This window comes from Mustela erminea, chromosome 15 (genome assembly GCF_009829155.1).
Source record: "Mustela erminea isolate mMusErm1 chromosome 15, mMusErm1.Pri, whole genome shotgun sequence".
In the NCBI taxonomy this organism is placed as follows: domain Eukaryota; kingdom Metazoa; phylum Chordata; class Mammalia; order Carnivora; family Mustelidae; genus Mustela; species Mustela erminea.
The window spans coordinates 79,343,406-79,362,183 of NC_045628.1; positions in this window are offsets into that span (position 1 = coordinate 79,343,406).

Consider the following 18,778-nt stretch of genomic DNA (forward strand, 5'->3'; position numbering starts at 1 on the left):
AAGAAGAACTAATTCCTATTCTCCTGAAACTGTTCCAAAAAATAGAAATGGAAGGAAAACTTCCAAACTCATTTTATGAGGCCAGCATCACCTTGATCCTAAAACCAGACAAGGATCCCACCAAAAAAGAGAGCTATAGACCGATATCCTTGATGAACACAGATGCGAAAATACTCAACAAAATACTAGCCAATAGGATTCAACAGTACATTAAAAGGATTATTCACCACGACCAAGTGGGATTTATTCCAGGGCTGCAAGGTTGGTTCAACATCCGCAAATCAGTCAATGTGATACAACACATCAATAAAAGAAAGAACAAGAACCATATGATACTCTCAATAGATGCTGAAAAAGCATTTGACAAAGTACAGCATCCCTTCCTGATCAAAACTCTTCAAAGTGTAGGGATAGAGGGCACATACCTCAATATCATCAAAGCCATCTATGAAAAACCCACCGCAAATATCATTCGCAATGGAGAAAAACTGAAAGCTTTTCCGCTAAGGTCAGGAACACGGCAGGGATGTCCATTATCACCACTGCTATTCAACATAGTACTAGAGGTCCTAGCCTCAGCAATCAGACAACAAAAGGAAATTAAAGGCATCCAAATCGGCAAAGAAGAAGTCAAATTATCACTCTTCGCAGATGATATGATACTATATGTGGAAAACCCAAAAGACTCCACTCCAAAACTGCTAGAACTTATACAGGAATTCAGTAAAGTGTCAGGATATAAAATCAATGCACAGAAATCAGTTGCATTTCTCTACACCAACAGCAAGACAGAAGAAAGAGAAATTAAGGAGTCAATCCCATTTACAATTGCACCCAAAACCATAAGATACCTAGGAATAAACCTAACCAAAGAGGCACAGAATCTATACTCAGAAAACTATAAAGTACTCATGAAAGAAATTGAGGAAGACACAAAGAAATGGAAAAATGTTCCATGCTCCTGGATTGGAAGAATAAATATTGTGAAAATGTCTATGCTACCTAAAGCAATCTACACATTTAATGCAATTCCTATCAAAGTACCATCCATCTTTTTCAAAGAAATGGAACAAATAATGCTAAAATTTATATGGAACCACAAAAGACCTCGAATAGCCAAAGGGATATTGAAAAAGAAAGCCAACGTTGGTGGCATCACAATTCCGGACTTCAAGCTCTATTACAAAGCTGTCGTCATCAAGACAGCATGGTACTGGCACAAAAACAGACACATAGATCAATGGAACAGAATAGAGAGCCCAGAAATAGACCCTCAACTCTATGGTCAACTAATCTTTGACAAAGCAGGAAAGAATGTCCAATGGCAAAAAAGACAGCCTCTTCAATAAATGGTGCTGGGAAAATTGGACAGCCATAGGCAGAAAAATGAAATTGGACCATTTCCTTACACCACACACAAAAATAGACTCAAAATGGATGAAGGACCTCAATGTGCGAAAGGAATCCATCAAAATCCTTGAGGAGAACACAGGCAGCAACCTCTTTGACCTCAACCACAGCAACATCTTCCTAGGAACAACGCAAAAGACAAGGGAAGCAAGGGCAAAAATGAATTATTGGGATTTCATCAAGATCAAAAGCTTTTGCACAGCAAAGGAAACAGTTAACAAAATCAAAAGACAACTGACAGAATGGGAGAAGATATTTGCAAATGACATATCAGATAAAGGACTAGTGTCCAGAATCTATAAAGAACTTAACAAACTCAACACCCAAAGAACAAATAATCCAATCAAGAAATGGGCAGAGGACATGAACAGACATTTCTGCAAAGAAGACATCCAGATGGCCAACAGACACATGAAAAAGTGCTCCATATCACTCGGCATCAGGGAAATAGAAATCAAAACCACAATGAGATATCACCTCACACCAGTCAGAATGGCTAAAATAAACAAGTCAGGAAATGACAGATGCTGGCGAGGATGCGGAGAAAGGGGAATGCTCCTACACTGTTGGTGGGAATGCAAGCTGGTGCGACCACTCTGGAAAAGAGCATGGAGGTTCCTCAAAATGTTGAAAATAGAACTGCCCTATGACCCAGCAATTGCACTACTGGGTATTTACCCTAAGGATACAAACGTAGTGATCCAAAGGGGCACATGCACCCGAATGTTTATAGCAGCAATGTCCACAATAGCCAAACTATGGAAAGAACCTAGATGTCCATCAACAGATGAATGGATCAAGAAGATGTGGTATATATACACAATGGAATACTATGCAGCCATCAAAAGAAATGAAATCTTGCCATTTGCGACAACATGGATGGAACTAGAGCGTATCATGCTTAGCGAAATAAGTCAAGCAGAGAAAGACAACTATCATATGATCTCCCTGATATGAGGAAGTGGTGATGCAACATGGGGGCTTAAGTGGGTAGGAGAAGAATAAATGAAACAAGATGGGATTGGGAGGGAGACAAACCATAAGTGACTTTTAATCTCACAAAACAAACTGAGGGTTGCTGGGGGGAGGGGGTTTGGGAGAAGGGGGTGGGATTATGGACATTGGGGAGGGTATGTGCTTTGGTGAGTGCTGTGAAGTGTGTAAACCTGGTGATTCACAGACCTGTACCCCTGGGGATAGAGTATTATGCCTCCATCAGAAAGGATGAATACCCAACTTCTGTAGCAACATGGACGGGACTGGAAGAGATTATGCTGAGTGAAATAAGTCAAGCAGAGAGAGTCAATTATCATATGGTTTCACTTATTTGTGGAGCATAACAAATAGCATGGAGGACATGGGGACTTAGAGTGGAGAAGGGAGTTGGGGGAAATTGGAAGGGGAGGTGAACCATGAGAGACTATGGACTCTGAAAAACAATCTGAGGGTTTTGAAGGGACGGGGGGTGGGAGGTTGGGGTACCAGGTGGTGGGTATTATAGAGGGCACAGATTGCATGGAGCACGGGGTGTGGTGCAAAAATAATGAATACTGTTATGCTGGAAATAAAAAAATAAATAAATAAATAAATTGATTCCTAGGTATTCTTTTTGGTTGATTATAAATGTGACTGTTTTCTTTTGTCTTTCTGCTACTTCATTATTAATGTCTAGAAATGTAACAATTTTCTCTATATTAATTTTGTATCCTGCAACTTTACTGAATTCATTTATTAGTTTTAGTCATGTTTTGGTGCAGTATTTGGAATTTTCTCTAAGCAGTATCATGTCATCTGCCTGTAGTGAAAGTTCTACTTTTTCCTTATTGCTTTGGATGACTCTTCTTTCTTTTTCTTGTCTGATTGCTGTGGCTAGGACTTCCAGTACTATGTTGAATTAAAGTGGAGGGTGTGGACATCCTTGTCTTGTTCCGGATCTTAGAGGAATGGTTTCCAGTTTTTCACCACCGAGTGTGATGTTCATTATGGGTTTTTGTATTATGGTCTTTTTAATGTTGAGAAATAATCTCTTTAACCTCACTTTGTTGAGAGCTTTTATCATGAATGGGTGTTGAATTTTTCAGTGTATTATCTGCATCTATTGAGTTGATCAGTTTTTATCCTTCTTCTTATTGTACAATAAGGTATAATATTGATTTACAAATATTAAACCATCTTTACATCCCTGGAATAAATCCCACTTGATCATGGTGATTTTTTAATGAATTATTGAATTCAGTAGCCTAATATTATGTTGAGGATTTTTGCATCCATGTTCATCAGAGATATTGGCCTATATCTTTCTTTTTTATTTTTTTATAGTGTCTTTATCTCATTTTGGTATCAGTAATGCTGGCTTTGTAGAATGAATTTGGAATTTTTCTTCCTCTTCTATTGTTTGGAATAGTTTGAGAAGACTAGAAGACTAGAAGACTCTTCTTTAAATGCTTGGTAGAATTCATCAGTGAAGCTATCTGGTCCCAGACTTTTGTTTGTTGGGAGGTATTTTATTACTGATTTAACTCAGTAAATTAAATTAGTAAATTCAGTCATCAATATGGTCAAATTTTCTATTTCTTCCTGATTCAGTTTTGAAAAACCGTATGTTTCCAGAAAATCATCAATTTCATCTAGGTTGTCCACTTTGCTGGTATAAAATTTCTCAATTAAGGATTCAAATAAATAGTATTGAAATAACAAAAAAAGCATACCCTTTGTATTTCTATGATGTTGACAATGGTGTTGGTATTTTTGTGTCTTCACTTCTGACTTTATTTGAATCATGTTTTTCTTGATGAATCTAGCTAAAGGTTTATCAATTTTGTTTACCTTTTTAAAGAACCAGCTCCTGGTTTTATTAATTTTTTTTCTTTCATTTTTTGGTCTCCATTTCCTTCATTTCCACCCTGAAAACTTTTCTTTTCTTCTCCAAGCTTTGGGCTTTATTTCTTCTTTTTTATTTCCTTCAGATATAAGGTTGTTTATTTGAGATTTTTCTTTTCTTTTGAGGTAGACCCATAGTGCCATAAAATTTCCTCTTAGAACTGCTTTTGGTGACTCCCCCAAATTTTGAACCATTGCATTTTCATTTTTATATATCTCCATGTATTTTTTTATTTCATCTTCTAAAAAATTTTTTTAAGTTTTTATTTAAATTCTAGTTAACATACAGTATAATATTAATTCCAGGTGCACAACATAGTGATTCAGCACTTCCATACAACACCCAGTGCTCATCACAGCAAGCACAGTTCTTAATCCCCATCACCTACTTTACTCATCCCCCACATGCATGTCCTCTCTGGTAACCATCAATTTGTTCTCTATAGTTAAGAGTCTGATTTCCTCCTTGATTTCTTTATGGAGTCATTGGTAGTTCAGTAGGCATGTTGTTTAGCCTGGATGTGTTTGTGTTTCTTCCAGTTTTGTTCTTTTTTTTTTTTAATTTTTAATTTTTTTAAATTAACAGATGATATATTATTAGCCCCAGGGGTACAGGTCTGTGAATCACCAGGCTTACATATTACACAGCACTCACCATAGCACATACCCTCCCCAATGTCCATAACCCAGCAACCCTCTCCCTACTCCCCAACCCTCCAACCCCCAGTAACCCTCAGTGAGATTAAGAATGTCTTATGATTTTTCTCCCTCCCAATCCCAACTTGTTTCATTTCTTCCCTCCCTACCCCCATCCCGCCCCATCCTGTCTCTCAGATTCCTCATATCAGGGAGATCATATGATAGTTGTCTTTCTCTGATTGACTTATTTTGCTAAGCATAATACCCTCTAGTTCCATCCACGTCATCGCAAATGGCAAGATTTCATTTCTTTGATGGCTGCATAGTATTCTATTATATATATACCACATCTTCTTTATCTATTCGTGATCTTTCAGTTTTGTTCTTGTGTTTGATTTCTAGTTTCATATGATCATGGATGGGAAAAGTGCTTTATATGATCTCAGTCCTCTTAAATTTATTGAGTCTTGTTTCATGGTCCAAAATCTGATATATTCTAGAAAATGTTTCATGTGCACTTGAAAAGAATGTGTATTCTGCTTTTGGATGGAATGTATATTGGTTAAATCCCTCTGGTCTAATGTGTCATTCAGTCACTGCACAGTTGCTGACCTTCTGTCTGGATGATCTATCAATTGATGTAACTGGAATGTTGAAGTCCCCTACTATTAGTGTATTACTGTCAACTTCTACCATTATGTCTATTAATATTTTCTTATGTGTTTAGGTGCTCCTTTGTTTGGTGCATAGATATCTAAATTATTCTATTCTCTTGTTGGATTAATCACTTTATTATTATGTAGTGACCTTCTTTGTCTCTCACTACAGTCTTTGTTTTAAAGTCTATTCTATTTATGTATTGCTACCCCACCCTTTTTTTTTTGCTTCCATTTGCATAGCATATGTTTTTCCATCCTTTTACTTTTCAGTCTGCATGTGTCTTTAAGTCTGAAGTGAGTCTCTGTTGGCAGCATATAGATTACTCTTGTTTTTTTTTTTTTATTTCCAGCATAACAGTATTCATTATTTTTGCACCACACCCCGTGCTCCATGCAATCTGTGCCCTCTATAATACCCACCACCTGGTACCCCAACCTCCCACCCCCCGTCCCTTCAAAACCCTCAGATTGTTTTTCAGAGTCCATAGTCTCTCATGGTTCACCTCCCCTTCCAATTTACCCCAACTCCCTTCTCCACTCTAAGTCCCCATGTCCTCCATGCTATTTGTTATGCTCCACAAATAAGTGAAACCATATGATAATTGACTCTCTCTGCTTGACTTATTTCACTCAGCATAATCTCTTCCAGTCCCGTCCATGTTGCTACAGAAGTTGGGTATTCATCCTTTCTGATGGAGGCATAATACTCTATCCCCAGGGGTACAGGTCTGTGAATCACCAGGTTTACACACTTCACAGCACTCACCAAAGCACATACCCTCCCCAATGTCCATAATCCCACCCCCTTCTCCCAAACCCCCTCCCCCCAGCAACCCTCAGTTTGTTTTGTGAGATTAAAAGTCACTTATGGTTTGTCTCCCTCCCAATCCCATCTTGTTTCATTTATTCTTCTGCCATACTATGTCTTTTGATTGGAGCGTTTAGATAGTTTACACTTATAGTAATTATTCAAAGGTATATGAATAATTTATATGATTTATATGTATTACCATTTGTTTGTTTTATGATTGTTTTTATAGGTCTTCTCTGTTCCTATCTTCTCTTGCTCTCATTCCTTGTGGTTTGATGGCTCTCTGTAGTGTTATGCTTGGATTCTATTCTCTTTTTGTGTATATATCTATTATTGTTTTTTTTTTAAGTTTTTTTAAAGATTTTATTTATTTATCTGACAGACAGAGATCACAAGTAGGCAGACAGGCAGGCCAAGAGAGAGAGGGAAGCAGGCTCCCCACTGAGCAGAGAGGCTGATGCAGGGCTTGATCTCAGGACCTTGAGATCATGACCTGAGCTGAAGGCAGAGGCTTAACCCACCCAGGTGCCCCACTATTATTGGCTTTTTATTTATGGTTACCATGAGGTTCATATATAACATCTTATGTGCATAACAGTCTATATCAAGTTGATGGTCATTGAAATTTGAATACATTCTAAAAGCACTCAATTTTTACTGCCCCCTCCACATTTTATATATATGATGTCATATTTTACATCTTTATGTTTTGTGTATCCATTGCTTGATTTTTGTAGATATAACTGATTTTACTACTTTTGTGTTTTAACTTCCATACTGGTTTTATAAGTGATTAATAGTACATTTATAGTACATTTACTATATGTTTGTTGTTACTGGTGAAATTTTTTTTTATAACTTTACTTCTAATACAGCCTTTTATTTCCACTTAAAGAATTTCCTTTAACATTTCTTGTAAGGCTGGTTTAATATTGATGAATTCTTTTAACTTTTGTTTGTCTGGGAAACTCTTTGTCTCTCCTTCTATTCCAAATGATAACCATACGAGGTGGAATACTCTTGGTGTACTTTTTTTTTTCTTTTCTCCTTTCTGCATCTTGAATATATCATGCCTCTTTCCTTTGGCCTACAACATTTTTGCTGAAAAATTAGCTGATAGCCTTATGGGGTTTCCCTTGTATGTAACTGTTTTCTCTTGATGCTTTTAAAATTCTCCCTTTATTGGGACACCTGGGTGGCTTAGTCAGTTGAGTGCCTGACTCTTGATTTCAACTAAGGTCATGATCTCAGGGTCCTGGGATCAAGCGCTGCATCAGCTCCACATTCAGCAGGGAGTCTGCTTGATATTCTTTACTTCTACCTTTCCCTCTCCTTCCCCAGTACCTCTCACCCTGCTTGTATGCACATATGCTCTCTTTCTCTCAAATAAATAAATAAATAAATATTTTAAAAAATAAAATTCTCTTTATCATTACTTTTTGCCATTTTTATTATTATATGTCTTAGTGTGGATCTCCTTGGTTTTATTTTGTTAAGGCCCTTCTTTGCTTCCTGGACCTGAATGTCTATTTCCTTTCCCAGATTAGAGAAGTTTTCAGCTATTATTTCTTCACATAAGTTTTCTGCCTGCTTCTCCCTTTTCTCCTTCCTAGATCCCTAAACTGTGAATATTAGTATGCTTGATGATGTCATAGCATTCCTTTAACCTATTCTCATTTTTTATTATTGATTTTTCTTTTTGATGTTCAGCTGGGTTGCTTTCCATTACCCTGTCTTCCAGGTCACTAATATGTTCTTCTGCATCCTCTAATCTGTTGTTGATTACCTCCAGTGTGTTTGGTTTTTTTCAATGATTGTTCAGCTCTGCCTAGTTCTTTTTAATATTTTTCCTCTGTTGAAATTTTCACTGAATGTATCCACTCTTCTTAAGTCCCTTGAATATCTTTATGGCTGCTACTTTGAATTCTTTATCAGGCATATTGCTTATCTTCATTTTACTTAGCTCTTTTATTGTGATTTTCTTTTTCTTTTCTTTTCTTTTCTTTTTTTTTTTCCATTTGGGACATAGTCTTCTGTGTTAATTTGTCTAACTCTGTGTTTCTATGTATTAAGTTGGTCAGCTATGGCTCTTGGTATTGAAAGTAGTGGCCTTGCATAGAAGAGATCATGTTGTACTCTATAACGCAATTCTGTCACCAGAGCCAGGTGTTCCAGGGCGCCCCCTCTAGGGGCTGCATGCACCCTCCTGTTGTAACTGGATGTGATTGCCTTCAGCACAGCTGACTGCAATGTCCCATTGTTCTGCTGTGGGTGTACTAGGCTGGGTTTGCATCCTATGCTGTTGAGAAGACTTCCTTCAGCCACTGTCACCTCTTTGATGGGCCAGTGGGCAATAAGCCTAACTGTCTAAAATTAGCCTCTCTGCCACAGCTATAGGTGCTGTGAAAGGAAAGGAAAAGAAAGACTCTCTGCTTAGCCAAGCAAGAGGCCTAGCTGCAGGCCCTGCGGGCATGCTGGTGTGTGGGGTTGTATCCCTCCCCCATCCTAAGGCAGGAGTCACTTTGTATTGGTACTGGTTCTGGCTATGGCTCCTGCTGGGTATGGTAAGGCAGGAGTTGTTTTGGACTTGACTCCAGAGTCAGGTAGTGTTGATGGGGCGGGTCCACAGGGGAATGTCTAGCAGGTATGCAGTTCTAGCAGGGTAGATGGGGAGAATGGTGTTGTCTCCCACAAGTGTCCAGCTACCTAGGCTGGGAGGAGGGGAAAAGAAATGGCATTCACTAATAATTTTTTTTTTCTAGAGAAATTTCCCATAGATGTTCTAAGATTACTTGCCCCTCTAGTACACATTCTAAGATTACTCAATAAATCTCTTTCATGTATACTCCAGGCATTTTTAAACCAGTGCTTTTGTGCTCTGTCTCAGGCTGAGTTATTTTGTATCTTGGATCTCTCAGGGTTGGGACTCCATTTCCTGTTACCCTCTGGCTTTCTCGGAGTTAAGCCCACTGATATTAAAATACCCAGAGTTAAACCCTGCCGATTTTAAAAGCTCCCTAAGTTAAGTCTTTCTGGTTTTCAAAGCCAGACATGATGGAGACTTGTCTTCTTAGTGCAGGTCTCCAATGCTGAGACTTGCACTCTTACCTCTTCATGCTTGTAATGTACCTACCATTTGTGGATAGTCCAACTGGGGCTTTAGTTCTCAACCATGTTTCTGCCCCTCCATCCCTTTGGGATGTGGCCCCCTCTCCATGATTAGCTATGGAAGGTCTGTTTTGATAGTCTTCAGGTTGTCTTCAGAGTAGTCACCTTCATGTAGCTGTTATTTTGGTATGTTTGTGGCACGGGATAAGGATCCTTCTACTTTGTCATCATCCCAAAATTCTTGCTAATAATCACAACACGTTTTTGAGGAAAATATATTATGCTCCTTTTACAGATTAGGAGACTGAGGCACAGAGAGATTAAGTAAATTATTTAGGTGACATGGTGGTGCACTCCATGAAAACAGTTATTTCTTGATGACATCCTTTTCCTCTCTAACTGCTTTCAGCATCTTTATTCTTTGATGTGTGAAGTAGTGTATACAACTATCTTTTCTTTTTCATCTTGGTCTCTATCCATAAGTTGTTTTCAGTGAAGACTGTGCTTTTCTTCAGCTTTGACACTCTTCCAAATGCTTTTCCTGAATTTCGCATCTTCATTGTCCTCTCTTCCTTCTTGTACTCTACTTAGTTGATGTTGAACATTCTAGATGAGTCTCTGTATCTTCTGTCTCTTCTTTCATAATCTGATTCTTCCTTTTTCTCTGCATTCTAGGACATTGTCAAAACTTTATTTTCCAAAACCCTTTTAGAGGGCGTGTTATATTTTATGTTAGCAATATTTTTAATTGTTAAGAACTCTTTCATGTTCTTTGATTTGTCCTTTTCATACCACTCTTTCCTTGCTTTATGGATATATTCTCAAAAATATCTGAATATATAATTACCAGTTTTTTGTAAAAATGTTTTCTTTTGCAAGTTATTGGTGTATTTTTAGAAGTGATTTTATTAAAATCTTAGTCTTTGTATTTTATGCTGTTGATTTTCCAAAATAATAATTAAAAGTGGCAGGATCCTGCTGGAGAGAAGTACCTGTGAAATAGCCTGATGGGACATTTTGGAGAGTAAAGTGAAGGAAAGAACATGTGGCAGCCAGAGCCTGGCTTCCAATTCTGACTTCATCATTTACAATTTGAGAGACCTTGGGAAAATAACTGAACTTCTTTTTCACCTTCTTCATTTGTAAAATGGGGGTATTAATATTCCATTCTTAGTAACACTGTTGCGATGATTAAATATGATAGTACATGTAAGGGCATGGGACAGAGTAAGACCTGTATTACGCATTGCTCCTGCCACTCCCGTTGATGTTGTAGTGATTATAATCACGATGATGAGGAAGAGGATGAAGAGGTGGGACACTGCTTGTGAGAACTTGGAGTACAGCAAAGTGAAGCATATTTCTTTGCAAAGTAAAATATGAAGAATTTTTAGTTTTCAGTCAGCACCCTGAGAAGTAGAGTGAAAAGGCTAGGAGAACAGGAACACTGGGTTGGAAATGAGAAGTGAAGACATAGACTGGGCTCAGTTTGCAGTAAAGAAGCATGAGCCCAAGAAGAGGCCAACTGGAAGTGTCCTTTGGCAGGAAAAGCCAAAGAAATACAATGATAAAAGCACCTAACATTCTGTTTTAAGTTTCTTATTTTGCTGATCTGAGCTGTGAGGGTTTACTCCAGGAGACCCGGAATTGACCTGAACTGTTTTACTAAATCCATGCAGGGCACTACCCCTGGTCAATGTATGGAATGTACTGAGTGATAGTGTTTCTTTGGAACCATAGGTCTGCTAAGTTTGTACAGGCTTGTCAGCATTGTTTATTGATAACAGTAAGAACGATGATCTGTACTTGTCTCAGTGAGACTCTCTTGTCCCTAGGGTGCCTTGCCATTTAGATTCGTTATGTGACAAGAAAATCCTTAGGGATATAAGAAACAGCTGAGATTACATTTTGGACTCTAGTTCTGAGGTATTCCATGCACAAGTCAGTGGTTCCTGAGCTGAGACAAAGGGTGTCTGCACTGGCCCTCACAGAGAGAGGACTCTGGGAGCTGGTGTCTGGGCTCTGTGTCCCTGTGGCTGTAGGACAACCTTTGACCGTGATGTATCACCTTGCTTTAGAGCTGTTCTTAGAGTATACCTTTTTCCTGGAATAAACTGTAAATCCGAAAGCACTGCCATGTTGAGTCCTGTCTCTTTAGCAATAAAACTTGGTTAGGATGACCATATCATCCAACTTTATCCAGAAGTCTCCTGAAGTCCCACAACCCAGGAAAAACCTTCAGTCCCAGGTAAACTGGGATAGTTGGTCATCCTACCATTTGTGCAAACCTAATTCCCCTTCTTTACCCATCTTCATGCCTCATTTCAAATACTCTGTAAAGAAAAATAAAACAACAAACTCATAATTATTTTGTATTTGGGGTGTTTAAGCAAAAAAAAAAAAAAAAAGGCTGTGTTCAAGTTTAAGTTGAGGAAAGGTAGAAGGAAAAAGAAATCAAGGATCTACTTGAGGTGGGGAATTGAAGCTGAGATAAATAGGAGGAACATAAGATCTGAGAATCCTTGAGTGAACTAAAGAAGGATGCTGGATTTTCCATAGTTGGTTGTGGTCTGCCACTTTTATATGAATATCAGAAGGAAAGATTTGAGCAGCTGGAGGAGGTGAGAGCACCCTGGAGCCCCTGTGTCGAGCTCCCTGCTTAGCAGGGAGTCTGCTTCTTTCTGTCGTCTGCCCTTCCCCCAAGCCCCCACCCCCAATTGTCTCTCACTCCTTCTCTCTCAAATAAATAAAATATTTAAAAAATTTCTTATCAAAAAAGTGTAGCCATGTGTGATGATGGATATTAACTAGACTAATAAGTCACAATAATGGTGACCATTCTGCAATATGTATACATATTGAGTAATTATGTTGTACACTCGAAACTAATACAATGTTAGGTCAAGTATATCGCAACTTGGAAAAAGGAACAGGATTAAGATGCCTCCAGTTATTTAAACACCTATAATTTTATTTTCCCATTACAGGAACATTTATTGGACTTCCAGATTGAAAGTAAGGGCAATCTTACTCCAACTAGTTTATGCCTTTAAAACAGGTCTATCCCAGGACCCTGAGATCATGACCCGAGCTGAAGGTGGACGCTTAACTGACTGAACCACCCAGGTGCCCCTGATAAGAACTCCTAAGTTCTACTCGCTTAGCAACTTTCAAATATACAATATTAACTATATTGTGTTATATATTATATACCCAGGACTTATTTATATAATGTGATTGGCCTTTTTTAATCACCTAGAAAATTCAGTAAGTTTTTACTAAAATCTGTTATTTTCTAAAAGTGAGTTGTAGAAATGTAAAAGGAACTGATAAGGCAGCCATTTATTAAAAAATGCCATTCAAGATGGAAAACAAGTAGTTTTGCATTTCTAGGAATGACCATTAATTAAAGTATCATTTGACATAATGTCATACAACTTATGGGTGGCAACATTTTCTCTACTCTGAAAACATGATTTCTTTTTCAGTTAAAAATAACCCATCTGGGGGGCCGCCTGGGTGGCTCAGTTGGTTAAGCAGCTGCCTTCGGCTCAGGTCATGATCCCAGCGTCCTGGGATCGAGTCCCACATCGGGCTCCTTGCTCGGCAGGGAGCCTGCTTCTCCCTCTGCCTCTGCCTGCCATTCTGTCTGCCTGTGCTCGCTCTCTCCCCCCCTCTCTCTCTGATAAATAAATAAAATCTTAAAAAGAAAAATAACCCATCTGGGCACATTATACTCTTTCTTAGCAGTTCTTTTTTTGTTTCTTTTTAAAAATTCTGGTTAGTGAATATTCAATTTTATTAATTTTTTTAGATTATTTATTTATTTATTTGACAGAAAGAGATCACAAGTAGGCAGAGAGGCAGGCGGGGGTGGGGGGAAGCAGGTTCCCCCGCTGAGCAGAGAGCCCAATGTGGGGTTTGATCCCAGGACCCTGAGATAATGACCCAAGCTGAAGGCAGAGGCTCAACCCACTGAGCCACCCAGGTGCCCCTGTAGATGCATATTTTAATGTAAAATTTTATATAGCTGTAAATACAAACTCACAAACACTGGCTTTCCATAAACACTGAAAATGCAGCCCTTTCTGGTTGTGTGAAAAGTGGTGGTTCACTGTGTTTCCCACTTGTTTTCCCATTGACTAGAAGTAAACTTTAAAATTTTTCACTTTTAAGGGTCATTTGTGTTTTCCTGCATCTGTAAATCATAATGTCATACAACTTATGGGTTATTTAGTGAGGTATTGCCTTTCTATTTATCATAACTTATCTTTTACCCAACTTTAATTTCCCTATTTAATTTATGGCCTCCCACAAATTTGTTTTCATTTTGCATTAATAGGAAACAGGACTTTGTCAGAAAAGAAAACTACATCAGTTGAATGTTTTGGAGGAAAAATCAACACAAAAGCAGACTTTAGCTTTTCATTGGCCCAGTGACTGTGGAATTTCATCAGAGCAATCACAGTTCCACAGCTGGGACTCACTCTAAAAGGTGGGTACGACCCCGGAAAAATAGAAATAAAAAACGAGCTGCATTAAGTAGTATAAAAAGTTTGATTTATGGATTTATCTTGGTCAGAATCAAGTTCTGAAAATAGTTGAGTGCTTGAAAAAAACTGAATTTTGGCTCGCTTTTCAAGTGGTTTTGATCACAAGTGAAAATATTTACAGTGTTAAAAATAACTCCAAAAGTAGACTTTCAAGATCTTTGTTACAATTTTGTTTTCTAACATAAATATGCTCATATACAGCTCTAGAATATGCATACAAATATACATGTTGATTTATGGTTGACTGTGAATATATTATAATTTCTCTATAAAAGTGTTAACAGATGTTCCTAAATGATCAGCAAATTGCTTGACTCAACTGCTATTAATTATTGAACATTAAAATCAAACAGCAGACCAAACTTGCTTTTTCTAGGACAGGGTGAAAAGGAGGGAGTTTCTTCAGCCTTACTCATTCATTTCATTTCCCTGCTTTCCTCTAGTGTCTCTTCAAATCTAATTTTCCTGATGAGTTTAAGGTTTATTTTCCTTGTTAATTGCAAATATTATTTATAAATCATGGGTCCTTCCTTCCTTCTTAAAACTTTTCCTAGAAATTTTGTAGATTAGGTTTGCCTTTATATCTGTCTGCTTTTCAAATTAATTTCACATTTGTTATGAAGTAGAGGTTGAAGTTCAGATTTTTTACATATAGTTATTCAGTTGTTTCAGTAAGATTTACTGAAAGCACATAAAGGTCATCCTTAATGGGTTACTCATTTTTTGTATAGAGTTACCTCAAAATGTTTGTCAAATATCAATTGACATTATATATATTATGTGGGTCTATATTTGGACTCTTCTGTTCTGTTGCTCTGTATGTCTAAGTATATACACTATATTTGATTATTGTATCTGGCTGTAGATTAAGTCTTGAAATTAGGTAATGTATGTTCTTTAGATTTATTCTTTATTAACCCCAAATTGTTTACTTTGTTCTAGGGTCTTTGATATTCCATAAAAATTTTAGATTAGCAATCAACTTTTCCTAAAACAAAAACAAAACAAAAACAAAAAACCAAAAAACTAGCTGGAGTGTTATTTAAAACTACAGAGGACCTATAGATAAATGTGGAAAGAATTGACAACTTAATAATTTTTAGTAAGAATTACCCAGTTCATGATCGCTATTTATTTAGATCATCTCTATTTTCTCTCAGCAATATTTTGCAATGTCCAGTATTCAGTAGCACTTTGTTAATTTATTCCTAAAGGTAAATCCCTATTGTAAATGGTATTGTTATTTATGATTTTGATTAGGATTGTGCTGAACCTGTTGATCACTTGGGGGAGGGGGACTGGCATCTTAACAATAGTGAGTTTTCCAGTCCATGAACATGACATATCTCTTCATTTATGGTTTGCCTATTTTTTTCCCATAAGTGTTTAATTTTCAGCATACAGATCATACAATTTTTTAGATTTCTACTTATTTTCTGACATTTGGTGTTATTGTAAATAAATGTTATCTTAAAAAATTTCATTTTCTAATTGTTTATTGCCAGCATATAAAAATACATTTGATTTTTGTATATGGACTGTGTAGCTTCAAATTCTCTGAATTCACTTATTAATACTTTAATAAGTGATTTTTAAAAACTTAGCAGGTTTATTGAGATATAATTCACATACCATAATTCACCCTTCTAATGTTTATAAATGAATGGCTTTTACTATAATCACATAATTGTTCAATTATTACTACTATCTAAATTTAAAACATTTTTATCATTCTCAAAAGCAACCCTTTATTCATTTACAATTATTCTTCACCACACCACACCACAACCTCCCCTCTCCCAGCCTTAGGCAACAACTGATTTACTTTGTCTACAGATTTACCTATTCTGGTTATTTTATATAAGTGGGGTCATAAAATATGTGGCCTTTTCTGTTTGGCTACTGTCACTTACCTTGACGTTTTAAAAGTTAATCCATTTTGTAATATCTACAAGTATTTCATTTCTTTTATGGGTCTAGTAGCTTTTTGCCATACTTCTTAGGATCTGTAAATACACCATTATCTGAAAATAAAGTCAATTGCACTTTTTTCTTTTCAGTCTATTTTTCTTCCGCCTCCTATTGCACTGGCTAGAATATCCAGAAAAATATTGCCTAGAAGTTGTGAGATCAGACATTGCTGTTTTGTAGCTGATCTTCAGGGAAAAGAGTTCTGCCTTTTTCTATTTGCTGTAAGCTGTGGGATTTTTATAGATTTTTTGAATCAGTTTGAGAAGTTTTTTCTTTTCTTTGTTTCTTTAGAGTTTTGCGAGGTCATGAATGTTGTTGAATTTTGTGAAAAGCCTCTTTCTGCATTTTTAGAGATGCTCATATTCTTTTTCTACTTTTTCTATTTGAGTAGAAAAAGATGAACTAGAGTGATGATTTTCAACTTTGCCTTTCTGGATTAAATTTCAGTTGCTCATGATGTATATTAATTTTTATATTTTGCTGAATTTAATCTGTAAATATTATTTATTTATTTATTTTCAGCATGACAGTATTCATTATTTTTCCCCACACCGAGTGCTCCATGCAATCCGTGCCCTCTCCAATACCTGGTTCCCCCAACCTCCCATCCCTGCCGCTTCAAACCCCTCAGATTGTTTTTCAGAGTCCATAGTCCCTCATGGTTCACCTCCCCTTCCAATTTCCCTCAACTCCCTTCTCCTCTTCTCCCCTTGTTCTCCATGCTATTTGTTATGCTCCACAAATAAGTGAAACCATATGATAATTAACTCTCTCTGCTTGACTTATTTCACTCAGCATAATCTCTTCCAGTTCTGTCCATGTTGCTACAAAAGTTGGGTATTCATCCTTTCTGATGGAGGCATAATACTCCATAGAGTATATGGACCACATCTTCCTTATCCATTCGTCTGTTGAAGGGCATCTTGGTTCTTTCCACAGTTTGGCAACCGTGGCCATTGCTGCTATAAACATTGGGGTCCAGATGGCCCTTCTTTCACTACATCTATATCTTTGGGTAAATATCCAGTAGTGCAATTGCAGGGTCATGGGGAGGTTCTAGTTTTAATTTCTTGAGGAATCTCCACACGTTCTCCAAAGTGGCTGCACCAACTTGCATTCCCACCAACAGTGTAAGAGGGTTCCCCTTTCTCCACATCCCCTCCAACACATGTTGTTTCCTACCTTGCTAATTTTTGCCATTCTATCTGGTGTAAGGTGATATCTCAATGTGGTTTTAATTTGAATCTCCCTGAGAGCTAGTGATGATGAACATTTTTTCATGTGTCTGATAGCCATTTGTATGTCTTCATTGGAGAAGTGTCTGTTCATATCTTCTGCCCATTTTTTATATGATTATCTGTTTTGTGTGTGTTGAGAATGAGGAGTTCTTTATAGATCCTGGATATCAACCTTTTGTCTGTACTGTCATTTGCAAATATCTTCTCCCATTCCGTGGGTTGCCTCTTTGTTTTCTTAACTGTTTACTTTGCTGTGCAGAAGCTTTTGATTTTGATGAAGTCCCAAAAGTTTATTTTCGCTTTTGTTTCCTTTGCCTTTGGAGACATATCTTGAAAGAAGTTGCTGTGGCTGATATCGAAGAGATTACTGCCTATGTTCTCCTCTAAGATTCTGATGGATTCCTGTCTCACATTGAGGTCTTTTATCCATTTTGAGTTTATCTTTGTGTATGGTGTAAGAGAATGGTCGAGTTTTATTCTTCTACATATAGCTGTCCAGTTTTCCCAGCACCGTTTATTGAAGTGACTGTCTTTTTTCCACCGTATATTTTTTCCTGTTTTGTTGAAGATTAATTGACCATAGAGTTGAGGGTCCATATCTGGGCTCTCTACTCTGTTCCACTGGTCTATGTGCCTGTTTTTATGCCAGTACCATGCTGTCTTGGTGATCACAGCTTTGTAGTAAAGATTGAAATCAGGTAACATGATGCCCCCAGTTTTATTTTTGTTTTTCAACATTTCCTTAGCGATTCAGGGTCTCTTCTGATTCCATACAAATTTTTGGATTATTTGCTCCAGCTCTTTGAAGAATACCAGTGGAATTTTTATCGGAATGGCATGAAAAGTATAGATTGCTCTAGGCAGTATAGACATTTTAACAATGTTTATTCTTCCAATCCAAGAGCATGGAATGGTCTTCCATCTTTTTGTGTCTTCTTCAATTTCTTTCATGAGTGTTCTGTAGTTCCTCGAGTACAGATCCTTTACCTCTTTGGTTAGGTTTATTCCCAGGTATCTTATGGTTCTTATTGCTATAGTAAATGAAATCGATTCTCTAATGTCCCTTTCTGTATTTTCATTGTTAGTGTATAAGAAAGCCACTGATTTCTGTACATTGACTTTGTATCCTGCCATGTTGTTGAATTGCTGTATGAGTTCTAGTAGTATGAGGGTGGAGTCTTTTGGGTTTTCCATTTAAAGAATCATGTCATCTGCGAAGAGAGAGAGTTTGACTTCTTCCTTGCCAATTTGGATACCTTTTATTTCTCTTTGTTGTCTGATTGCTATGCTAGGACTTCTAATACTATGCTGAACGAGAGTAGTGAGAGTGGGCATCCTTGTCGTGTTCCTGATCTCAGCGGGAAGGATGCAAGCTTTTTCCCATTGAGGGTGATATTTGCCATGGGTCTTTCATAGATAGATTTTATGAAGTTCAGGAATGTTTCCTCTATGCCTATACTTTGAAGTGTTTTAATCAGGAACGGATGCTGGATTTTGTCAAACGCTTTT